Here is a 26,373-nt window from a genome sequence, read left to right as displayed (position 1 = left end):
TTCATCTGTTTCCAGCTACAACATTACCTGCTTCCAGCTCAGCTTCCAGCAGAGTACAGCTTCCCTTAAAGGGCCGGTGTCCTTTCTACACTTTACCACTCTCCACCGGTATTATTATTTCTCCGCTCTCAAGTTCTACATTTCAGTTCATATTTCATCGCTCCCAAGTTCATTTATTATTTAACTGGTTCCAGCCAGTATCCACTCCGTGCTAACAACAGTCTGGTTCCAGCCAGTATCCACAGCAGCTGTTTTATCTTCAGCAACCCAGCTTTTCCTGGAACACCAGCTGGCACAATCCTGGGTTATCTCCATTGCTACAGTCGGGCCTGGTAAGGACTTTCCATCTAGAAGATCATAAGAACTATCTCACACTACCAGTGCCCTGTGGCTCCTGCCATCCTGTAGTACCCAGGAACTGTATTTATTCTTTGCTGACTTTTACGTTTTCTTTTACTGCTGCTGTGTTGCGGAGTTGTCATAATAAACATCATTGACTTTTATCCAAGTTGTCGTGGTCACGCCTTCGGGCAGTTATTATTCATGTTACTTACATGTCCAGGGGTCTGATACAACCTCCCAGGTTCCGGTACATCTCAGCCCCTACAACTGAGGCTGCCTCCCGTCAGCTCAGGCCCTCAGTTGTGACAAAGCCTCCTGAATAATCCAAGGCAGGCACAGGTTCAAGTGTAACCCCCATGGGCTGCTTTTGCATATACATTATCCAGTATAGCTGAGCGGATAATTCCAGCTCCTTTACCAGGGATAAGTTACCCTATTACCCTTCCATGCAACATTCCCACTGGAGTTTATCACATCCAGTCCAGGAAGCTGCAGCCTTTCAATAAAAACCGGATGAAAGTCCGGTGGTAAATAAATCACATAGACATAATACATCCTCACAGTCTGCACATGTTTCAGATGGGGACTTGGAGGATGAGGACTGACTGTCTTGGGACATATGAATTTTCTGGGTCAGACCAGCTGACGGAAATTATGCAAGAAGCTTGGGTAACACCCAGTAAGTAGTTTTTCTTAATTCCAAAGAAATGGAATTCACTATTTCTCCGGGAGGGTCCACAGGTTATCCACAGGATAACAATGGGGTATGATGGATCGACAGCAGATTGGCACCAAACGATCAAAGCTTTCTGGCCTCCCAGGATGCAACAGGCCCATCCTTATATCCCCGCCCACTGGCTCATGCAAATCAGTTTTTTTTGTTTGGTGCGGCAGGAGCTGGACCATGGTCAGAGGGCTGCTGTTTTTTTAGCAGCCCTAAGCTTTCTTATGTTATTTTTATAGTCTTACTAGTTTTTTTGAGTGTTCTTTCTAAACAATGTCTTATACGCTTAGAAAGAGTCGCTCCAGCAACTCTCCGCCGGGTCGCGACAAGGCTTACCCACAAGTACAGTGCTTGGAGGGCGTCTGTGTCGGATATACTAGCAGATCCAGCAGACGTTGCCAGGCTGTGGCCGGAGCACTGGGAGAAGGTAAGGCATCGGTTCCGTTTAGTAGATGGAATACGGACACAGCCGCACTGTATTGGGAGGAGACTACCAAACAGTAGCTGACGCAGCTGCCACCATGGGTGCACCAGCGCTAGGCCTTAGGGATCTTAGGTGCCAGGAATAGCATGAGGCCGCGATCCCTAGGGTTGATGTCAGCAAGGGGAGTCAGAAGCTCTCCTGGTCGCTCCTCCACCCGGTTCATGACCAGTTTCCGCCGAGTCTCCCGCCATGAACTGTTTCCTCGCTTCCGTCCCAGACGCTACCCGAGGAGGCACGGTCGCAGCATAGGCGGCAGTGTGACCGGTGCTTCTGTGTTCACTGAGCGCAACCATGAGGGGACCCGGTCGCAGCATAGGCGGCTGTGTGACCGGGGCATCTGTGTTCACTATAGGTTCTTGGAGTGGCAGTGTACACTAGTAGCATCTGGATCCACTCAGCGTTCTCTAACGTATTGATCGATCCTGGAAGCGAGGTGAGTCTCCCTCTATCCCACTCTACTGAGTACGGGCTATACAGCACTAAATCTCTATCTACTTTTTTGAGTACGAATAGTTAGATAAGTGCCTATTGCATATGAGTCTGTGTACATTTATTGTGGTTTCTTTCGCTGGGCGTCTGAATATGTTAGATCTGTTGAAACAGGATTCAGTAATATGTTCTCTTACATACTTAAAAAATGTGGTTGTAGTTGAGGATGTGCTCATATGACTAATATATAACATGTGACTGACTGCTAGTGTGATTGCTGACTTTACTATATGTTGTCAGTTGTTTTTCTGATCCTCAGTGCTGGTGCATGGGTAGGGTCAGATTGTATCACTTTAGAAGGTTTAAAGTGATTACAGTCACAAATTGTGTAGTACACTGTGAAAGTGCTGATTATTTATCATGTCTAAGAGCTGCAAAGGTGAGGAAGATACACTCACAGCAACACCAACACTCATATCATGTTTGTCTTGCAAAACTGTATTATCCTCTGAGGATCTGGTTCAGGATAGTTTGTGTGCAAATTGTTTTGCTTTTCAGCAAGATACAAGGCAGATCCCTTTACAACATCGGGTACAGATGGATCCACCTTGGGCCATGTTTGCACAGACCTTGTCCAGTATAGCTGAGCGGATAGTTCCTACAGCTTCTGTACCAGGAATGGGGTACACTATTAACCCTTACATGCAGCTCCCTACCTACGGTATATAATTTCCCCCAGCAGCTTCTCAAATGAAACAAGCTGATAAACCGGTGGTAAGTAAATCTTCACCTTCACGGGCTACACATGAGGATTCATCGGAAGATGAGAGCTCAATTTACTCTACATCGGCATACGAAGAGGAGGAAGAAGGTCTCAGCTCAGTGGATACAACTGAGTTAATTGGAGCAATGAAAGCCATTCTATCCTTAGAAGATACAGCAGAGCCTAGGTTAAAAACCAAGGTACCTGTGTTTAAACCTCCCAAAACAGTTAAGATTGAGTTTCCAGGGTCAGATCAGCTGACGGAAATCATGGAAGAGGCTTGGGCTACACCCAATAAAAAAATATAGGATTCCCAAAATCCTGAGGATTGTTTAAAAAGGGAGATGGCTCCTAAAGTAGATACACGTGATTCGATTAGTGCAAAAATCTATTTTGCCTTTGCCGTCATCATCATTAAATGATGTCACGGATAGGAGAGTGGACGGTTTCCAAAAAAACATATTTTCCCTGTCTGGAGCAGTCATAAGGCCAGCCATGGCTTCAGCTTGGATGGCAAAGGCAGTGGCTGCCTGGGCTGATGCGTTGGAAGTGGATTTTTCATTAGCTTCCAGAGAGCAAAATTCCCATATAGCTCATATTAATCAGGCTTCAATATTCTTGGAAGAAGCAGCATTGGATATAGGTACTATTGCCTCCAGGGCATCAGCTTCAACAATAGCTGCTCGCAGATCAGTTTGGTTACGTACATGGAAAGCTGATTCAGAGTCCAAGAAGGTTTTGGAATCTTTGCCTTTTTCTGTAAATATTCTTTTTGGTAAAGAATTGACAGATATTTTGGAGTCAGAAGCAGACTCCAAAAAAGGTCAAGTTTCCTTCCACATATATCTCCAAACTTAAGGGTCCAGCTTTCCGGCCCTTTCGGTCTCAAGGAAAAGCAAAAGGAAAAAGTGATCGCAAGCAGCCCCAATACAATAAGTTTGGTAAGTCAAAAAAGCATTGGGCTACCAGAGGGCCAGCTTCTAAACCAGAAGACAAGCCATCAGACTGATGGTCCGGGCCTCCACCTGGGGGATCCCAGGGTAGGGGGCCGACTTCTTCAGTTTGCACACATCTGGCAGCAGTCTACAACAGATGCCTGAGTGCAGGAAGCGGTATCTCTAGGTTATGTTTTTCCCTTCAAGAAGCATCCTCCTGGAAGGTTCTTCTGCACCAGCCTGTCTCGGTTAGAGATGAAGGCCAGGGTTTTGCAATAAGCAGTTTAGAAATTGCTTCAGTCAGGAGTAGTCATTCCAGTACCCCTGCACAACGAGGACAGGGTTTTTACTCCAACCTATCTTTGGTTCAGAAGCCAAATGGGTCATTTCGGCCCATTCTCAATCTCAAAATGCTAAACAAATACATTTGGGTACCGCGGTTTCACATGGAGACTTTACGTTCCATGGTATCCATTCATGCCGCAATGCGTGTAATGGTATCGACGTTCGACATGGTGGAATATGCTCCATTCCACTGAAGGCCTCTACAACGTCTGATCCTTTCCAGATGGAATGGGTTACATCAGACAATAAAAACACAGACTATGGTCCTTCCTATAGAAGTTCGGAGGTCGTTAGCCTGGTGGCTACAGACATCCCATCTGGGCTACAGACATCCCATCCCTTTTGGAGATCAGATTGGGAAGTTCTGACAACGGATGCCAGTCTTCAGGGCTGGGGAGCAGTGTCAGGAATATGTTGCTTCCAAGGACAGTGAACCAAAGAAGGAAGTTGCCTGCCAATAAATATATTGGAACTTTGGGCCATATATATGGCATTTATTCAGGCAAAGGACATCCTTCAGGGGAAACCAGTTTAAATTCGCTCGGACAATGCAACGTCAGTAGCGTACATCAACCATCAGGGAGGAACTCACAGGCGAAAAGCAATGAAGGAGGTAAGCCGTACATCAAGGTGGGCAGAACTTCATCATCCAGCCTTGTCCGAAGTGTTCATTCCGGGAGTTCTAAACTGGGTAGCGGATTTTCTCAGTCAACACGCCATTCATGCAAACGAATGGGCTTTACACCCGAGGTCTTCCAGACTCTGGTAGACATGTGGGTGTTACCAGAGATAGATCTCTTGGTGTCCCATCGGAACAACAAGGTTCCAGCATAAGATGGGACTTTTGTCTGGCTTATGTGTTTCCACCAATCGCCCTGTTGTCCAGGGTGATGCGAAAGGTAAAACAAGAAAGGGGCGCCGTGTTACTAATAGCTTCGGCATGGCCCAGAAGACTGGGTACACAAATCTGCAGAGATTGTCGATGGATGCTCAACGTCCAGATCTATTGTCTCATGGTCCTTGCTATTACAAGCACCTGGATCGACTGTCTTTGACGGCGTGGCTCTTGAGATTTCCATCCTGAAAGCAAGAGTATTCTCACAACAGATCATTTAAACAATGCTCAGAGCAAGGAAACCTTCCTCAGCTCGCATTTATCACCAAATATGGCAAGCCTATATTCAATGGTGCAGTGACTGTACATTCGACCCTAGGTCATTTAGAGTTTCCAGAGTCTTAGCATTCCTTCAGGCAGGAGTGGACAAAGGTATACGGGTGACTTCCTTGAGAGTGCAGGTGTCAGCATTGACTGTATGGTTCCAAAAGAAAATTGCTAACCTACAGGATATTCGCACTTTTTTCCAGGGAATGCTTCACATCTAACCTCTGTTTGTTCCTTCTACAGTGCCTTGGGATTTAAGTTTAGTTATAAAGGAGCTTCAAGTTGCCCCATTTGAACCACTGAAGTAAGTGGATCTGAAATGGTTGACAGCTAAAGTTCTCTTTCTACTGGCTACTGCCTCAGCTAGAAGAGTTTGAGATTTAGGGGCGTTGTTATGTCGCCCTCCTTTTCTGTTTTTTTTTTTGTTTTTTTATCCAGATAGAGCGGTTCTCAGAACCAAGTCTGGTTATCTTCCTAAGGTGGTGTCTAAATTCCACCTTAACAAAGAAATTGTAGTTCTGGCTTTCCAAGGGCCAGACCTTTCTGCGCGAGATGTGTCACTGGACGTAGTCCGTGCTTTAAGATCTACATGGATCGTACCAGTGCCATCAGAAAGACAGACGCTTTTTCGTTCTCTACGGATTTCACAAGAGAGGATGGCCTGCTGACAAACAGACACTGGTGAGGTGGCTTCGAATGATGATTTCAGAAGCATATTCTCAAGCTGATCTCCCTATTCCGGCTAATGTCTCTGCTCCCTCATAAGGTAGGTCTGTCATGGGCAGCACAACGTGGTGCTTCAGCTGAACAGATATGTAAGGCAGCCACATGGTCTTCCATTAACACATTCATTAGACATTATGCCTTAGATACCTTTGCCTCTCAGGACGCTGAATTCGGACGAAGGATTCTCCTGTCCAATCAGGAGCATCCCCACCACTAATTTGTTTTGGGATATCCCAATGTTTATCCTGTGGATAACCTGTGGACCCTGCAGGAGAAATACATAGTTATGGTAGACTTACGGTTGATAACTATATTTCTTCTAAGTCCACAGTATCCACAGGGATCCCACCCTGACGCACCTGATTTGGGGATCCTCTTCCTTCATGTACAGAAGTGTGTGCATGTGTGTTCTTCTCTTTGATGCTCCTGCTTTGAGCTTTGGAAAACAACTGAATTGCCTTAGCCAGGAGGCGGGGATATAGGTGACTGGTCTGTTGCATTCGATCGTTGGTGCCAATCCGCTGTCGCTACCTCATATCCCAATGTTTATCCTGTGGATACTGTGGACTTAGGAGAAATAGCGCTATCGACGGTAAGTCTACCATAACTACGTATTTTTTTCACAATTAAACATTTTTAATTTATTTTCCAATGTTGTCTCGCTCAATACACAGGATTATACAGTAGTGAGGAAGACACTTCCCAGCTGTACCTCCATCACGGTGCCTCCACCTCACTCACTGATACATGAGAGACACAATGAGCAGAAGATCCTGGAACTCACCAACAAGATCCTTCAGCTGCTGACTGGAGAGGTGACTGCTGGGAATGGGGAGTTATACAGTAACACCAGGGGATGTGTCTGGGTGATGACTGGAGAGGTGACTGCTGGGAATGGGGCATCATACAGTAAGACCAGGGGATGTGTCTGGGTAATGTCTGGAGAGGTGACTGCTGGGAATGGGACATTATACAGTAAGACCAGGGGATGTGTCTGGGTGATGACCGGAGAGGTGACTGCTGGGAATGAGACATTATACAGTAACACCAGGGGACGTGTCTGGGTGAAAACTGGAGAGGTGACTGCTGGGAATGGGGTATTGTACAGTAACACCAGGGGACGTGTCTGGGTGATGACTGGAGAGGTGACTGCTGGGAATGGGACATTATACAGTAAGACAAGGGGATGTGTCTGGGTGATGACCGGAGAGGTGACTGCTGGGAATGGGACATTATACAGTAACACCAGGGGACGTGTCTGGATGATGACTGGAGAGGTGACTGCTGGGAATGGGGTATTGTACAGTAACACCAGGGGACGTGTCTGGGTGATGACTGGAGAGGTGACTGCTGGGAATGGGGCATTGTACAGTAACACAAGGGGACGTGTCTGGGTGATGACTGGAGAGGTGACTGCTGGGAATGGGGTATTGTACAGTAACACCAGGGGACGTGTCTGGGTGATGACCGGAGAGGTGACTGCTGGGAATGAGACACTATACAGTAACACCAGGGGACGTGTCTGGGTGATGACTGGAGAGGTGACTGCTGGGAATGGGACATTGTACAGTAACACAAGGGGACGTGTCTGGGTGATGACTGGAGAGGTGACTGCTGGGAATGGGGTATTGTACAGTAACACCAGGGGACGTGTCTGGGTGATGACTGGAGAGGTGACTGCTAGGAATGGGACATTATACAGTAACACCAGGGGACGTGTCTGGGTGATGACTGGAGAGGTGACTGCTGGGAATGGGACATTATACAGTAACACCAGGGGATGTGTCTGGGTGATGACTGGAGAGGTGACTGCTGGGAATGGGACATTATACAGTAACACCAGGGGACGTGTCTGGGTGATGACTGGAGAGGTGACTGCTGGGAATGGGACATTATACAGTAACACCAGGGGACGTGTCTGGATGATGACTGGAGAGGTGACTGCTGGGAATGGGACATTATACAGTAAAACCAGGGGATGTGTCTGGGTGATGACTGGAGAGGTGACTGCTGGGAATGGGACATTATACAGTAACACCAGGGGACGTGTCTGGGTGATGACTGTATCACTGTGTGTGTCAGGTGCCTATAAGGTGTCAGGATGTCACTGTCTATCTCTCCATGCAGGAGGGGGAGTATATAGAGGAATACAGGGATCTGTACAAGGACGTGATGATGGAGAATCACCGGCCCCTCACATCACTGGGTAAGAGGAGACTGTCATGTATTGTACAGGGGAGAGCAGGTATTGGGGCCCCCTATATACACACATCACCTGATAATCACATATATACACTGTACTCAGTCACTGTGTGTCTCCTACAGATGGACCCAGTAACAGAGATACCCCAGAGAGATGTCCCCGTCCTCTGTATTCCCAGGATTGTACAGAGGAGAATCACAGGATCCCACAGGAGGATCAGGTAGGTGGGATTTAGGGTCTCTCCAAAAACCAAAGTGACTTTTCACTATATGAAGTGTAATGCATCTGTGTGTCTTATACAGTGATATTCTACTGCTTACCTGAGTGACATAAGATTTTAGTATTTTAATGTTTTGTTTATTAATTAATTGTGGTGAGTTTTTTACTTATTTATTTTTTGTCCACTAAGGGGCACAGGATCATTATGCTGGATGTGGAGGCGTCCGGGCACCAATGGGTTACAATTTCTTACCCAGCAGCCCTCAGGCCTCCCATACCCTATACCCCGCCCCCTCGCCAGAGCCCAACAGTTTTGCTATTGGTGCTGGCAGGAGCACCATCAGTGGGGCTAGGAAATAGCCCCAGGGTTATAAATGAGCAGCAAAACAGGCACTCAATCACCCAGTGATGGCACCAGTGAGCCGGCTGATAACTTCCACCGCATGTCTCACAAGGAGGGCACACAAAGCTTCCGGAGCCCGGAGCCGGAGGGTAAGTGAGCGGCTTTCTCGGTTAGACTGGGAGAGGTGCTACAGCGGTTATCCACCCCAGCCGTAGGAGACGGCTGGGTGTACAGTGGAACATGAGGACCGTCTGCGGCTCCTCCCCCACCTCTGAGCTCGCTCGGAACTCGATTATCTGCCAGACTTAGTGTAATTACTCCTCCCTCTGCTTCTCCCATAAAACGTTAGGCGGCCATTTTCAAAATAGCATTACTGCTCTAGCTGAGGTACAGAGAGGGAGGATTGGGCTCTGTCTCCACTATACCTTGCTCTTGGAGCCTAGTCCTGGATTACTTCTCTTTCCTGATATCATACAAGTCAGTTTAGTATTACTGTCCACTTCTATCTGAGAGTACTGTATGTATGTATGTGTGTTTTGTGTGTGTATATTGTATTATAGTCACTTAGAACAACCGTGGATAGTGCCTGTTTGTGTCAGTGTAACACACGTGTGTGTGTGTTTATGTATGTGTATATATATTTCATAGGTTAGCCCTCTTTTTTTCGGGTTGAAAACCTATTACTCTCTGTTCATCCCTTTGTACAGTGTGGGATTATCTTTTGATAATGATGGATTGTGTGTCCCCTGTTTTTCGTCTCTGTGAAGAACACTGACACAGGTAATGTCTCAGCTAGTGGACCGTTTGTCTGCACCTCAGTTGTTAACACCTGCCCCTGCTTCAGTGGTTTCTGCGCCTGCGCAGGATCCTTCATGGATGCAATCTTTCAGTCTGTGCAGTGCTTAGCACAAGCTTCTACTTTGGTTCAGCATGTCCAAGACAAGGAGAGGACCTCGACACATAGGCCCCTAGTGCGGGAGAGCTCTAATCCAGTCTCAGAGGAGGAATCAGAGCCTTGACTCCTCCCTAACCAGGATGATAGTGAATCTGCTACATTCGAGGTGGGATCAGCTTTGGTTCTGGAGGATTCTTTGTCATTGACTGACGTATAGGCGTTGGTCAGGTCAGTTAGGGAGCTGTTGCAGTTTGAGGAGGCATTGTCCACTAGAGACAGGGTGCCTCTCTTCAAAAGAAGGACAAAGGAAGCAACATTGTTTTCCCACTCAGTGCAACTAGAGGACTTGTTAGAGGTCGCTTTGGACCCAGACTTCTAAAAGGTTTCAGTTACCCAAGCAATGTTTTACCTATTCCCTCATAAGGAAAGGGTTAAATGGGAGAGTTCTCCTCTAGTGGATGCACCTGTGGCTAGATTGGTAAGGTCCTCGGTGCTCCCTATTCCTGTAGCAGCAGAACCTCACAGATAGGAAGATAGAGAATTTCTTAAAGACTGCTTTTGCTTAAGCAGTGGCCATAGCCCGCCCTTCCTTGGCGTCAGCTTGGGTTGCCAAGGCCATTGGACCGTGGGCAGAGTAATTGAAACATGGTCTCTCAGCTAAGACAAGTAGAAAGGATCTTCTTACGTATGTAATGGAGATTCAGAGGGCAAGTGCCTACTTAGGTGAAGCTGCCATAGATACAGGGGTATTGACATCTAAGGTGTCTGCGGTTATGGTTGTAGCTAGAAGGTCTCTATGGCTCCGCACTTGGAGGGCAGACGCAAATTCAAAGAAGGCTTTAGAGGCGCTTCCTTTGCAGGAGATACACTTTTTGGAAGCGAGCTGATTAAAATTGTGGACACAGCTGATTCTAAGATGGCTTTTCTTCCTTCAGCTCCCAAGAAGAGTATGACCACATTTTGTTATTTTCATCCACAAGGAAGAGTCAGAGGTCAGGCTTCATCAAGATACCAAGTCCCTACGAAGACGTCAAAACCTCGTTCTAAGCAAACATGGTCTACTAGATGTCCAGTCCCCAAGCAGGCTGATAAGCCTTCTATCTGATGGGTGGGCTTTCCCCGCAGGATCCCAGGGTAGGAGGCCGACTCCGGTGTTTTTACCCGCTATGGAGGGAGACCACTAGAGATGCCTGCGTCAGAGTCATCATTTCTCAGGGTTATGCTCGGCATTTTGGAAGCATCCACCCCAGCGGTTCTTCACCACAGTTCTTCCAGGGGACCTTCAGAAGGCAGAAACCCTGAGGGGGGAAATACACTCCCTCCTATCCTCCAATGTGATTATTCTTGTGTCTCCAGGGCAAAGAAGACAGGTTTTTTTACCACTCTTTTTCTGGTACAGAAGTTGGACGGCTCTTATCGTCCAATATTGTCTCTCAACAGATATCTCAAGATTCCCAAGTTCCATATGGAATCTTAGAGATCAATCATACTAGCACTGGTACCGGAGGACTTAATGGCATCTCTCGACATTCAGGATGCTTACTTGCATATACCTATGTGTCCCGCCCACCAGCGATTCCTCAGGTTTGTGGTTCAGGCAGACCATTATCAACGTCAGGAGTTACCTTTTGGGTTGTGACCGCACCTCGAGTATTCACCAAAGTCATGACAGCGCATCTCACACTGGGGGTTCAGAATACTACCCTATTGGGACGACCTTCTCATGGCCCAGTCGCAAGAGATCTTGGAGCGTCATATTCAGGTGACAGTCAACCTTTTTACAATATCACGGTTGAAAGATAAATTGGCTCAAATCACTTCAGTCTTTGCAAGACAGGCTTCAATTGGGGATGCGCCTGGGCTAACAATGCAGAGGGTTTATCTGCCACAAAGCAAGATTCTCGATTTACAAACCAGAATTCGAGCTTTCTTGAAGCATCGCAGGGTTTCCTTCCATGCTTGCATGAGGATCCTGCGTTCGATATGGTAAAATGCACCCAGTTTCATTCATGTCCTCTACAGTTGCAGTTTCTTACACAGTGGGACATACCATACCCTCACCTTAGAACACAATTATTCTTTCAAAGGAGGTCGGCCAATCTCTCGCAAGGTCGTCCCTTTTGGGTGGCAGATTGGACTCTGGTCACAACGGATGCCAGCCTAAAAGGGTGCGGAGAAGTTTGCAACAATCAGACATTTTTGGGACATTGGTTGCCACAGGAAAGCAAGCTCCCAATCAATGTCCTAAAACTGAGGGCTATTTTCAGAGCACTGACATCGGCCAGGTCTGTCTTGTAGGGTCATCCAAGCCAAGCTTCAGTCGGACAACGTGATGGTGGTCGCATGCATAAACCGGCAGGGCGGCACCCACAGTCGTGGGGGCCATGGCAGAGGTAAGCGGCATCCTGCAGTGGGCGGAGGACTATCTTCCCGCCATCTCGTCAGTGTTCATCCCCGGGGTTCTCAATTGGGAAACGGATTTCCTGAACCGACAGAAGTTGCTGTCAGGAGAGTGGGCTCTCCATCCGGAGGTATTTCAGCTGTTGGGCAACAGATGGGGACTTCCAGACATAGACATGATGACATCTCGTCACAATCGTCAGATATCAACATTCTGCTCCATGACACGGGTAGACGCTCTGACATCTCCGTGGATGTTTCAACTAATTTACATGTTTCCTCCAATACAGTTGAGTTTTCCACAAGTTCAAAAAGGAAGAGTTCTCTGCAAGAGAGTTCTCTGCAAGAGAGTTCTCTGCAAGTTCAACAAGGAAGAGGCATGTTAATTCAAGTGGCTCCAGATTGGCCAAAGCAGGTGTGGTATGCAGATCTACAGGTATTGTCAATAGACGTCCCACTGCCACTTGCACAATGTCCGGCTCTTCTTCTACAGAGCCCCTGCCTTCACCTGAATCCGGACCATCACGCTTTGATGGGGTGGCTATTGAAACATCCATGCTAAGAAAAAAGGGTTTTCAGGAACGTGGTAGATACCATGCTCAGAGCCAGAAAAACTTCCTCAGCGAGAGTCTAACACGGAGTTTGTAGGACCTTTTTCAGTGGTGCTCAGAAAGAAGATTCAGGCCATGATCGTTTCAGCTTTGGAATCAGTGGATTTACGTTGGCCCACCTGTAAAACATGTTTTCGGTTGGCGATTGCGTCAGCTCGTAGGGTTTCAGACCTCAGTGCTTTATCATGCCGCTCTCCGTTCCTGTTTTTTCTTCAAGACAGAGCACTTCGTACTTGGCCATATTACCTTCCAAAGGTGGTCTCCCAAGTTTCATATTAACCAGGAAATTGTAGTCCCAGCTCTAACTGGTTCCTCTCGAGCAGAGGTATCGTTAGATGTGGGACGGGCTATCCACATTTATGTGGACAGAACCAGGGAGGCCGCAAGTTGGATTCTCTTTTTGTTCTACAGGATTATCATAAACTGGGCTGGTCAGCCTCAAAACAGACTTTAGCCCGCTGTCTTCATTTGACTATTTGTCAGGCCCGCATGGCTGCTGAGCTACCTACCCCGGCTGGAGTCAGGGCCCATTCTACTCGCTCTGCGAGTGCTTCTTGGTGTTATGAACCACAGGTAGTGGTTCATTCCTATATTATGTTTATAAAGTTATCTTGCATGCCAGGATTTCCTGTTGCTCTGTTTTAGAATGCTCTTGTCTGCTGCCGCTGGTGAGTCTGTGCAATTGCAGCTTGTTCCCATGTGTTCAGCCTCATCTGGCTGCTAATTGCATCTTGTCAGCTTGGGGAGTCTTGCAATAGGCCAGCTGCACTGGATTATTAATTAGGCCTCTCTGTTATATGCTGGCTGATTGCAGTTCGCAGATGCTGGTGATATTTCTTGGTTTGCAGTCTGCTTGAAGTCTGAGCTGGTTCCTGTCAGTCCCTGTGTTGATTCCTGTGTCAGTCCCTGTGTCGATTCCTGTGTCAGTCCCTGGGTCGATTCCTGTGTCTGATCCCGTGTCCTGCTGTGAGGCGTTGCTGCCCCTGGTCAAGTCTTCTGGCTTCCTGGTGTCCACCGGTCTGTCGTTTGGGATTCTGCCTGTCCTCCAGTTCTGAGAGTCGGTGTCGGCAGCATTAGAAGTTCCTGTCCGTTTGCCAGTATTCGTACCGGTTCCGTGAGTAGCGGCTCTCCGTTGGCCTAGGTCGCTGTATTCCATTATTGTGTCTGTCCCTGGTGTTTTGCAGAGGGTTCTGCTTATGCTGTCACCGCCGGTACACAAAGGTATTTTGTCCGCGTGTGATCAGCATTTCCTTTGTTGTTCTTTTCCTTTGGCGGTTTCTCCGCACATACTTTAGGTTTTTAGTTAGCTTGTAGCCCTTGGCCTGTTTGCATAGTTAGAGGTCCTCTTGTCATCATCCTGCCTCGGATTTCCCTTTGTTTCTCACTAAGACCGGGGGGCACCGGAGTTGGGCAGACATAATCCGCCCTTCAAACGTGGCTGCCAGGGGCTCAAGAAACCATAGTCTCGCAAGGGATTTCCGATAGCACGGGTGAGACAATAGAGTTAGGGCGCCAGGGGCTATTCCCTTTCCTTTCCCCTTTCCCAGCGTTACGTCCTGGTGCTCTGGACTCACTTCATGAACATCTCCCTTGTTCTGAGCACCAGGAACCTAACACTTGGGCAGCTCAGCATGGGATTTCTTCAGAGCAGCCACGTGGTCTTCGGCCCACACTTTTCTGAGATTTTATGCGTTTGACACCTTTGCATCGGATGACCCGCCTTCGAACATAAGGTACTGAGCGCAGTCCAGGAGTGTCCCCACCCTTCAGAGGACAGCTTTTGGGTGTCCCAGCGTAATGATCCTGTGCCCCCTAGTGGATGAAAAAGCGAATAGGATTTATGTTCTTACCTTGTTAAATCCATTTCTTTGCATCCATATGGGCCACAGGACGCCCTCCCTGACACCTGAAGTTGTTCCGAGGTTAAGTGTGTCCTTAACTTGAGTGTTTATGCCTTTGTAAAAGTGTTGGTCTTCCTTTCTTCCTATACCTCGCTCCTGTGGGCTTGCTAACCAAACCTGACAGGCTCCGGCAAGGGGGTGGGGTATAGGGGACGAGAGGCCCGAGGGCTGCTGGGTAAGAAATTGTAACCCATTGGTGCCCGAACGCCTGCACATTCAGCCTATACCCAGCAAAATGATCTTGTGCCCCCTATGGACTCAAAGAAAAGGATTTAACAAAGGTGAGAACATAAATCCTATTTTTAAGATGGAAGCTATAGAGCAAGTTGAAGAGATGTATGTGACTGATATGAAGGCAGAAGGTACAGAGGGAGAAGAAGAGACGTATGTGACTGATATGAAGGCAGAAGATATAGAGGGAGAAGAAGAGACGTATGTCACTGATTTTAAACCAGAAGATATAGAGGGAGAAGAAGAGACGTATGTGACTGATATGAAGGCAGAAGATATAGAGGGAGAAGAAGAGACGTATGTGGCTGATATGAAGGCAGAAGATACAGAGGGAGAAGAAGAGACGTATGTGACTGATATGAAGGCAGAAGATATAGAGGGAGAAGAAGAGACGTATGTGAGGGGTGATCAGCAGTGTAAGGAGGAGGAAATCCCTACAGATATCAGCACAGGTGAGTAATAATCCCTATTACAGAAAAGAGTCACATATTCTCTTTGCTCAGTCACTGCAACAATTATTGTTACAAGAAGTGGTAGGCGTTTGACAACCCCCCGCCCATTGTTTTACCATGGTTGTATGAGGAACGTTGATGTCATCTGGATAGGTTGTAGGTAGTTTGTCTAATGACTACCACTTGTAACTAGGTAAGTTTGTACATACTATCCTGCAAGCTCAAGTACTTGTGTTACACACTATCATTGCACTTTTCTCTAATGTCCTAGGGGATACTGGGATGGTCTAGTATCATGGGGTATAGATGGGGTCCATTGAAGCCATGGCACTTTAAATTTCTTCAGAGTGTGCTGGCTCTTCCCCTCCCACAGACCCAGTTTAAAAAAATGTGCCAAAGGAGCCGGGTGCATTCTCTGGAGCTCCAAAGATTTTTCTTCAAAATTTGGTTAATGGTCCGGATCCTCGCTGACAGGACATAGCTCCTGAAGGGGGTTGGTGCACTCCCCCCCCCACCGCATGCGGCCAACCCTAATTGCTAAGCTGAAGACACTGAGTGGTGAGTACAAAACCGGGGTCCCGATTAGCGGGTCCCCGGTTCAGATGGCGGTGTTAGGTGCGGCACACAGCTTAATGGCTTCTGTTGTCCATTTTCTGTGCTAAAATTACCCTGCCAGTATAATCTATTACAGGGAGACTGTGTGCCATTAAGGGGGCGGGGCTTCCCAGAGAGCGGGACCAGCAGCTCAGGGCACCATTTCCTGCTGCATCACAGACTCAAGCTGACTGCAAGGAAGCGCTGCTCCTCCTAGAGACCCTCAAAAGCACCTTGTTTGGTACCAAGGGGGTTTGTGGTGGGGTGGAGCGGTATACTGTGTGTATATTCTATAATCTAGGTCCCTTATCCATGATTCCTAGTTACTGCCCAGCAAAGCACTGCTTTACGTATAGGGGCAAGGTGTGCTGGTTTCTCCCTCTCTGTCTTACAAACGATCTGGATTACTGTATTTTCACTGTTTGTGTGTATGTGTATGTGTGAGTGTGTGTGTGTGAGTTCTGCTGTACAATATACCAGGCAAGAAAGTAATATGTCAATCCTGCAGCACAGAGTTTTCCCCTTCCCCGGGGGGATCTCTGTTGTGTGCACAGTGGAAGCAGCACTCAGGAGCCAGCATGGCTGGACTCAATTAAAGGGATGTTTACAGACTCATCATCTGAACTGGCTACTGGCAGGCAGGAGAGGCAAGATTTTGAAAAATCTATGGATGATTTTATGTTATAAAATTCTGACCAGAGACCAGCTTCTCAGCCTCCTCTGCCTATTTCACAAAAACACACACTGCCCCATGTCCTCCAGTCTGACTTGGATGACAATATGCCAGATCTGCAGGAGGGGGAGGTGGAAGCTGATCAAGGGGGACAGTACCCTGGCTCAGGGAGTGGAAGCTCTCATATACTCTATTCGTGAGATACTGAATATCCCTGATAAAGAGACGGAAATAGTAGAGGAGTCGTTTTTTAATGTAAAACCTAAGTCTACTGCTACGTTTCCTGTCTCAAAAGAATTAAACACACTTTTTAAAGAAGCATGGGTTGCTCCTGATAAGAAATTTCAGATATCTAAGCGGTTACTGACATAATTTTCCTTTCCCCCTGAGGATAGGAAAGTTGGGAAAAATCCTCCTACAGTGGATACTTCGGTGTCCAGGCTGTCTCATAAGCTTGTGCTGCCAGTACCAGCAGCTATCTCTTTAAAAGACCCTGCTGATTGTAAAGTTGAAATTACACTCAAATCCATTTACACAGCAGTGGGAGTGGCTCAAAGACCCACGATAGCTTGTGGTTGGATTACACGTGCCATTGTTAAGTGGACAGGTAATATAATTGAGGGTTTTGACACTATGCCCCCAGATGAGATTATCACGTTCAGGATTCTGCAAATTTCATGAATGAGGCAATCAAAGAGATTGGCCCGATAAATGCACGCACTATGGCTATGGCTGTGTCGGCACGCATGGCCTTATGGCTGCTGCAGTGGTCAGCAGACGCTGATTCCAAAAAGGGTGTTGAAAATCTTCCCTTTACGGGGGAGGCTCTCTTTGGTGAGGAACTCAATAAGTGGATTTCACAAGCGACTGCAGGTAAGTCCACCTATCTTCTGTCGGCGGCTCCTCCAGCTGGACGTGCTTACCCCGGCCCCTCTCTGCAGTCTTTTCGTGTGGCCAGGTTTAGGGGCAAGGCCAGAGGTGCCTCCAACGCCGCTAGAGGAAACTGAGGTAAACCACGCAAACCAGTGGCTGCTGTTTTCCTGGAGCAGAGGTCAGGCTCTGCCTCATCCAAGCCCTCTGCATGATGGTTGGCCCCAGCCTCGGGAAGATCTACAGGTGGGTGTGCACCTAAAACTTTTCAGCCACATTTGGGCAAAATCCTGTCAGGACCCCTGGGTACGAGACCTAATCTCTCAGGGTTACCGGTTTGATTTTCAAGCACTCCCACCTCACAGATTCTTCAAGTCAAGCTTCCCAGCTTCACCTGTAACAAGGGCTACCTTACAGGAAGCCATTCAAAGCCTGCAATGCACGCAGGTCATTGTTCCAGTTCCACCTGTACCCCAAAACAAAGGCTTTTATTCCAGCCTGTTTGTTGTACTGAAACCGCACGGTTCAGTCAATTTTGAACCTCAAGTCTCTGAACCTGTACTTTCGAGTGTTCAAATCCAAGATGGAATCTCTGAGAACAGTGGTTGCTGGTCTAGAGGAAGGAGAGTTCCTGGTATCCCTAGTTTTCAAGGATGCGTACCTTCACATCCCAATATGGCCGCCTCATCAGGCTTACCTCAGGTTTGCTCTGAAGGAGGATCACTTCTAGTTCCAGGCCCTACTCTTTGGTCTCTCCACTGCACCAAGGGTGTTCACGAAGGTGATGGCGGAGATGATGCTCCAGCTCCATCGGATGGAAGTGAACATCGTTCCATACTTGGACAATCTCCTCATAAAGGCAGTGTCCAGGCCTCGTTTGCTGGGGAGCATCGACCTGACTTCGCGACTGCTTAGGAGTCACAGGTGGATCCTCAATTTACAGAAGTCCCAACTGGAACCTTCGCAGAGACTTTAGTTCCTGGCGATGATACTGGACACGGTGTCTCAGAGGGTGTTCTTTCCTATGGACAAGGCACGGACAATTCAGTCAGTGGTTTGCTCTGTTCTGATACCAACCAAGATCTACTGGACAAGTGGTCAGGATTGCACATACACCTTTCACCAAAAGCAAGGTGGTTGCAGACCTCGCATCTAGTGGAGGGTCGTCACTTCGGAGTTCAAGATTAGATTCTGTTGACTAAGGATGCGAGCCACTGCAGTTGGGGTGTGGTGACTCAGGGGGCACATTCCAAGGACAATGGTTGCCTCAGGAGGCTTCCCTTCCAATAAATATTCTGGAACTCAGGGCGATTTACAATGCCCTTCTACAGGCCTCTTCTCTCCTTCAACATCAGGCCATACAGGTCCACGACGGTGGCGTACATAAACCGGCAAGAAGGAACAAAAAGCAGAGCCACGACCACTGCTGAGTTTGATGGCATGGAAGTTGAAAGGGAGATTTTAGCCAGAAAAGGGATTCCTGCCAAGGTTATCTCAACTATAGTCCATGCCAGGAAGATGGTTACGTCAAAACATTACCACCGCATTTGGAAGAAGTATGTCTCTTGGTGTGAGGTTAGACAGTGTTCTACTGTGGCTTTTCATCTGGGGCGCTTCTTACTGCAGGCAGGAGTGGATGTGGTACAGGTCCAGACCTCGGCCTTATCTATATTCTTCCAGAGGCAGTTGACTGTTATCCCCGAAGTCCAGATGTTCTTGAAGGGTGTCCTTCGTATTCAACCACCCTTTCTGCCTTCCACGGTGCCGTATGATCTCAATTTGGTTCTGACTTTCCTCCAATCGGATTGGTTTGAACCTTTACACAGGGTGGATATGAAGTATTTGACATGGAAGACTGTCATGTTGTTGACCTCGGCAGGGAAAGTTTCAGAATTAGGGGCCTTGCCGTGTAAGAGCCCTTATCTGGTGTTCCATGAGGATAGAGCAGAGCTCAGAACTCACCCGCAATTTTTACCTAAGGTGGTGTCGGCGTTTCACATCAATCAGCCGATAGTGGTTCCTGTGGTGTCTGACACGTCTGTTACGCCTAAGTCCTTATATGTAGTTCGGGCTTTGAAGGTCAAGAGAATGGCTCGTCACAGAAAATCTGATTCACTTTTTGTTCTCTATAACACTATTAAGTGTGGTTGTCCTGCTTCGAAGCAGTCAATTGCATGTTTGATCAGACTTACTATTCAACAGGCTTACTCTTCGGCAGCTATGCCGCTGCTGAGATCTGTTCAGGCCCACTCCACGACGGTGAGTTCTTCCTAGGTGGCTGCCCGGGGTTCTTGGCCTTACTGTTGTGCTGAGCTGCTACTTGGTCAGGTTCGAACACGTTTGTTAAATTTTACAGGTTCGATACCTTGGCTGCAGAGGACCTTTAGTTTGGGCAATCGGTTTTGCAGGGGTCTCAGCACTCTCCCACACGGTCCTGGAGCTTTGGGACTTCCCCATGATACTAGACCATCCCAGTATCCCCTAGGACGTTGGAGAAAATAGAAATTTAATACCTACCGGTAATTCCTTTTCTCGTAGTCCAAAGGTAATACTAGGCGCCCACCTCTGTGCTTCGTTTCTGCAAGTGTTGTTCTTGTTTGGGTCGGTTGTTGCTGTCCCTGTTTTCAAGTTGTGGTTAGCGTTGCTATCCTCTTGTTTGTGTACTGGTTCGTTTCTCACCACTTTCTTGTCTGTTTTCCTCCTCTTGTATGTCCGTCTCCTCTGGCAGTTTTCCTAGACTGGGTCTGTGGGAGGGGCACAGAGGGGAGGAGCCAGCACATTCTGAAGAAATGTAAAGTGCCATGGCTCCAATGGACACCATCTATACCCCAGGATACCAGACCATCCCAGTATCCCCTACGGACTACGAGAAAAGGAATTACTGGTAGGTATTAAATTCCTATTTTTTCATACACAAATTTTCTGGCTCTTTGAACATAATTCTAGAAGAACGCATTAGAAGAAATTCAAAAATAAGATTTTACTCACCGGTAAATCTATTTCTCGTAGTCCGTAGTGGATGCTGGGACTCCGTAAGGACCATGGGGATTAGCGGCTCCGTAGGAGACTGGGCACAACTAAAGAAAGCTTTAGGACTACCTGCTGTGCACTGGCTCCTCCCACTAAGACCCTCCTCCAGACCTCAGTTAGGATACTGTGCCCGGACGAGCGTACACAATAAGGAAGGATTTTGAATCCCGGGTAAGACTCATACCAGCCACACCAATCACACCGTATAACTCATGATACTATACCCAGTTAACAGTATGAAAAACAACGAAGCCTCTCAACAGATGGCTTCTTAACAATAACCCATTAGTTTAACAATAACTATATACAAGTATTGCAGACAATCCGCACTTGGGATGGGCGCCCAGCATCCACTACGGACTACGAGAAATAGATTTACCGGTGAGTAAAATCTTATTTTCTCTGACGTCCTAAGTGGATGCTGGGACTCCGTAAGGACCATGGGGATTATACCAAAGCTCCCAAACGGGCGGGAAAGTGCGGATGACTCTGCAGCACCGAATGAGCAACCTCTAGGTCCTCCTTAGCCAGGGTATCAAACTTGTAGACTCTTGCAAAAGTGTTTGAACCCGACCAAGTAACAGCTCGGCAAAAATTGTAAAGCCGAGACTCCTCGGGCAGCCGCCCAAGAAGAGCCCCTTTCCTCGTGGAATGGGCTTTTACAGATTTAGGGTGCGGCAGTCCAGCCGCAGCATGTGCAAGTTGAATCGTGCTACAGATCCAGCGAGCAATAGTCTGCTTAGAAGCAGGAGCACCCAGCTTGTTGGGTGCATACAGGATAAATAGCGAGTCAGTTTTCCTGACTCCAGCCGTCCTGGAAACATATACTTTTCAGGGCCCTGACTACGTCCAGTAACTTGGAATCCTCCAAGTCCCAAGTAGCCGCAGGCACCACAACAGGTTGGTTCACATGAAAAACTGATACCACCTTAGGAAGGAATTGGGAACGAGTCCTCAATTCCGCCTGAGCCCTATAAAATACAGATAAGGGCTTTTGTATGACAAAGCCGCCAATTCTGATACACGCCTGGCCGACGCCAAGGCCCACAGCATGACCACTTTCCACGTGAGGTATTGTAGCTCCACGGATTTAAGTGGCTCAAACCAATGCGACTTCATGAAATCCAACACCACGTTGAGATCCCACGGTGCCACTTGAGGCACAAACGGGGGCTGACTATGCAGCACTCCCTTAACAAAAGTCTGAACTTCAGGCAGTGAAGCCAGTTCTATTTTGGAAGAAATCGATAGAGCCGAAATCTGGACCTTAATGGAACTCAATTTTAGGCCCATAGTCACCTCTGACTGTAGGAAGTGCAGAAATCGACCTAGCTGAAATTTCTCCTTTGGGGCCTTCCTGGCCTCACAGCACGCAACATATTTCCGCCATATGCGGTGATAATGGTTTGCGTTCACTTCTGTCCTAGCTTTAAATAGCGTAGGGATAACTTCCTCCGGAATGCCCTTTTCCTTCAGGATCCGGCGTTCAACCGCCAGGCCGTCAAACGCAGCCGCGGTACGTCTTGGAACAGACAGGCCCCCTGCTGCAGCAGGTCCTGTCTGAGCGGCAGAGGCCATGGGTCCTCTGAGATCATCTCTTGGAGTTCCGGGTACCAAGCTCTTTTTGGCCAACCCGGAACAATGAGTATAGTTCTTACTCCTCTCCTTCTTATTATTCTCATTACCCTGGGTAAGAAAGGCAGAGAAGGGAACGCATACACCAACTGGTACCAGAGCGTCCACAGCTATCGCCTGAGGGTCCCTTGACCTGGCGCTATATCTTTGTAGCTGTTTGTTGAGGCGGAATGCCATTATGTCCACCTGTGGCCTTTCTCAATAGTGTACAATCATTTGGAAGACTTCTGGATGAAGTCCCCACTCTCCCGGGTGGAGGTCGTGTCTTCTGAGAAAGTCTGCTTCTCAGTTGTCCACTCCGGGAATGAACACTGCTGACAGTGCTAACACATGATTTTCCGCCCATCGGAGAATCCTTGTGGCTTCTGCCATCGCCATCCTGCTTCTTGTGCCGCCCTGTCGGTTTACATGAGCGACCGCTGTGATGTTGTCTGACTGGATCAGCACCGGCCGGTGTTGAAGCAGGGGTCTAGCCTGACTTAGGGCATTGTAAATGGCCCTTAGTTCCAGAATATTTATGTGTAGGGAAGTCTCCTGACTTTTCCATAGCCTTGGAAGTTTCTTCCCTGTGTGACTGCCCCCCAGCCTCGAAGGCTGGCATCCGTGGTCATAAGGACCCAGTCCTGTATGCCGAATCTGCGGCCCCCTAGAAGATGAGCACTCTGCAGCCACCACAACAGCGACACCCTGGCCCTTGGAGACAGGGTTATCCGCCGATGCATCTGAAGATGCGACCCGGACCACTTGTCCCACAGATCCCACTGGAAGATCCTTGTATGGAACCTGGCGAATGGAATTTCTTCGTAAGAAGCTACCATCTTTCCCAGGGCTCGCGTGCATTGATGCACCGACACCTGTATCTGTATTAGGTGGTCTCTGTCTAGAGACGACAACTCCTTGGACTTCTCCTCCAGGAGAAACCCTTTTTATCCTGTTCTGTGTCCAGAACCATACCCAGGAACAGTAGACGCGTCGTAGGAACCAGCTGCGACTTTGGAATATTCAGAAACCAGCCGTGCTGTTGTAGCACTTCCCGAGATAGTGCTACTCCGACGAACAACTGCTCCCTGGACCTCGCCTTTATAAGGAGATCGTCCAAGTACGGGATAATTATTTCGGCCATTACCTTGGTAAATACCCTCGGTGCCGGGGACAGACCAACGGCAACGTCTGGAATTGGTAATGACAATCCTGTACCACAATTTTGAGGTACTCCTGGTGAAGAGGGTAAATAGGGACATGCAGGTAAGCATTTTTGATGTCCAGTGATACCCTGAGATTCTCCAGGCTTGCAATAATCGCCCTGAGCGATTTCATTTTGAACTTGAACCTTCGTATATAAGTGTTCAAGGCTTTCAATTTTTAGAATGGGTCTCACCGAACCGTCTGGTTTCGGTACCGCAACATTTTGGAATAGTAAACCCCGCCTTGTTGAAGGAGGGGTACCTTGATTTCACCTGCTGGAAGTACAGCTTGTGAATTGCCGCCAGTACTACCTTTCTCCGAGGCAGCAGGCAAGGCTGATGTGAGGTAACGGCGAGGGGGAGTCGCCTCGAACTCCAGCCTGTATCCCTGTGATACTATTTGCAGAACCTAGGGATCCACCTGTGGGCAAGCCCACTGGTCCCTGAAGTTCCCGAGACGCGCCCCTACCGCACCTGTCTCCACCTGTGGAGCCCCAGCGTCATGCGGTGGACTCAGAGGAAGCGGGGGAAGATTTTTGATCCTGGGAACTGGCTGCTGGTGCAGCTTTTTCCTTCTTCCCTTGTCTCTGTGCAGAAAGGAAGCGCCTTTTTTTTTTTCTTCCCAGCTGTTGCTGTGGATACGAGGTCCCAGAGACCATCCCCAAACAATTCCTCACCCTTATAAGGCAGAATCTCCATGTGCCTTTTACAGGCAGCATCACCTGTCCACTGCCGGGTTTCTAATACCCTCCTGGCAGAATGGACATTACATTAATTCTGGATGCCAGCCGGCAAATATCCCTCTGTGCATCCTTTATATATAAGACGACGTCTTTAATATGCTCTATGTTCGCAAAATATTATCCCTGTCTTAGAGTATTAATATTATCTGACAGGGTATCAGACCACGCTGCAGCAGCCCTATTTATGCTGAAGCAATTGCAGGTCTCAGTATATAACCTGAGTGTGTATATACAGACTTCAGGATAGCCTCCTGCTTTTTATCAGCAGGCTCCTTCAAGGTGGCCGTATCCTGAGACGGCAGTGCCACCTTTTTTGACCAACGTGTGAGCGCCTTATCCACCCTAGGGGATATCTCCCAACGTGACCTATCCTCTGGCGGGAAAGGGTACGACATCAGTAACTTTTTAGAAATTACCAGTTTCTTATCGGGGGAAGCCCACGCTTCTTCACACACTTCATTCATTCATCTGATGGGGGAACAAAACACTGGCTGCTTTTTCTCCCCAAAAATTAAACCCCTTTTATGTGGTACTTGGGTTCATGTCAGAAATGTGTAACACATTTATCATTGCCGAGATCATGTAACGGATGTTCCTAGTGGATTGTGTATATGTCTCAACCTCGTCGACACTGGAGTCAGCCTCCGTGTCGACATCTGTGTCTGCCATCTGAGGTAACTGCGTTTTTCTGAGCCCATGATGGCCTTTGAGACGCCTGGGCAGGCGTGGGCTAAGAAGCTGGCTGTCCCACAGCTGTTACGTCATCCAGCCTTTTATGTAAGGAGTTGACATTGTCGGTTAATACCTTCCACCTATCCATCCACTCTGGTGTCGGCCCCACAGGGGGCGACATCCCATTTATCGGCCTCTGCTCCGCCTCCACGTAACCTTCCTCATCCAACATGTCGACACAGCCGTACCGACACACCGCACACACACAGGGAATGCTCTGACTGAGGACAGGACCCCACAAAGTCCTTTGGTGAGACAGAGAGAGAGTATGCCAGCACACACCAGAGCACTATATAATGCAGGGATTAACACTATAACTGAGTGATTTTTCCCCCAATATCTGCTTGTATACATACTGTATATTGCGCCTAAATTTAGTGCCCCCCCTCTCTTTTTAACCCTTTGAGCCTGAAAACTACAGGGGAGAGCCTGGGGAGCTGTCTTCCAGCTGCACTGTGAAGAAAAAATGGCGCCAGTGTGCTGAGGGAGAAGCCCCGCCCCTTTTTCAGCTGACTTTTCTACCGCTTTTTTATGGATTCTGGCAGGGGTAATTTATCACATATATAGCCCTGGGACTATATATTGTGATGATTTGCCAGCCAAGGTGTCTTATATTGCCCTCAGGGTGCCCCCCCCAGCGCCCTGCACCCATCAGTGACCGGAGTGTGAGGTGTACATGAGGAGCAATGGCGCACAGCTGCAGTGCTGTGCGCTACCTTGGTGAAGACCGAAGTCTTCTGCCGCCGATTTTCCGGACTCTTCATGCTTCTGGCTCTGTAAGGGGGACGGCGGCGCGGCTCCGGGAACGAACACCAAGGTCGGGTCCTGCGGTCGATCCCTCTGGAGCTAATGGTGTCCAGTAGCCTAAGAAGCCCAAACTACCACCTGTTAGGTAGGTTCGCTTCTTCTCCCCTTAGTCCCTCGCTGCAGTGAGTTTGTTGCCAGCAGATCTCACTGTAAAATAAAAAACCTAAATATACTTTCTTTCTAGGAGCTCAGGAGAGCCCCTAGTGTGCATCCAGCTCAGCCGGGCACAGAAATCTGACTGAGGTCTGGAGGAGGGTCTTAGTGGGAGGAGCCAGTGCACACCAGGTAGTCCTAAAGCTTTCTTTAGTTGTGCCCAGTCTCCTGCGGAGCCGCTAATCCCCATGGTCCTTACGGAGTCCCAGCATCCACTTAGGACGTCAGAGAAAACTCATTGAGCAAAGATAGTGCCAACACAACTCCTTTCTCTCCAAACACTGCTCCTGAAGGGCTCTGTTGAGAGGCTCTTGCTGTTTCTGGCTGCATATCTTTGTTTTCAATATCCGTTAAACCTGGCACCAGCTCTGCCCTCACATCATGTCACTGTGTGTTACCAGCCCAGAGATCTGACCAGTCTCCTCCCCACTCTCTCTGGTGTATCTCATACATCAGGAGCCATCAGCCCCTATTATACTCCTGCTCTTCCCCTCACATATTGTCACTGTGTGTTACCAGCCCAGAGATCTGACCAGTCTCCTCCCCACACTCTCTGGTGTATCTCATACATCAGGAGCCATCAGCCCCTATTATACTCCTGCTCTTCCCCTCACATATTGTCACTGTGTGTTACCAGCCCAGAGATCTGACCAGTCTCCTCCCCACACTCTCTCTGGTGTATCTCATACATCAGGTGCCATCAGCCTCTATTATACTCCTGCTCTCCCCCCAAATCATGTCTCTGTGTGTTACCAGCCCAGAGATCTGACCAGTCTCCTCCCCACAC

At 48.2% G+C, this 26,373-nt stretch overlaps 1 pseudogene; it reads left to right on the top strand.

Moving 5' to 3' along the window:
• The window catches only part of LOC135057109 (zinc finger protein 135-like), a 111,208-nt pseudogene that overhangs the window by 21,185 nt on the left and 63,650 nt on the right, over positions 1–26,373 (top strand).

Source organism: Pseudophryne corroboree, chromosome 3, assembly GCF_028390025.1.
Source record: "Pseudophryne corroboree isolate aPseCor3 chromosome 3, aPseCor3.hap2, whole genome shotgun sequence".
Taxonomy (NCBI): Eukaryota; Metazoa; Chordata; class Amphibia; order Anura; family Myobatrachidae; genus Pseudophryne; species Pseudophryne corroboree.
Note: the sequence above shows the minus strand (reverse complement) of the source record. Positions and strands in the feature narration are given on the sequence as shown.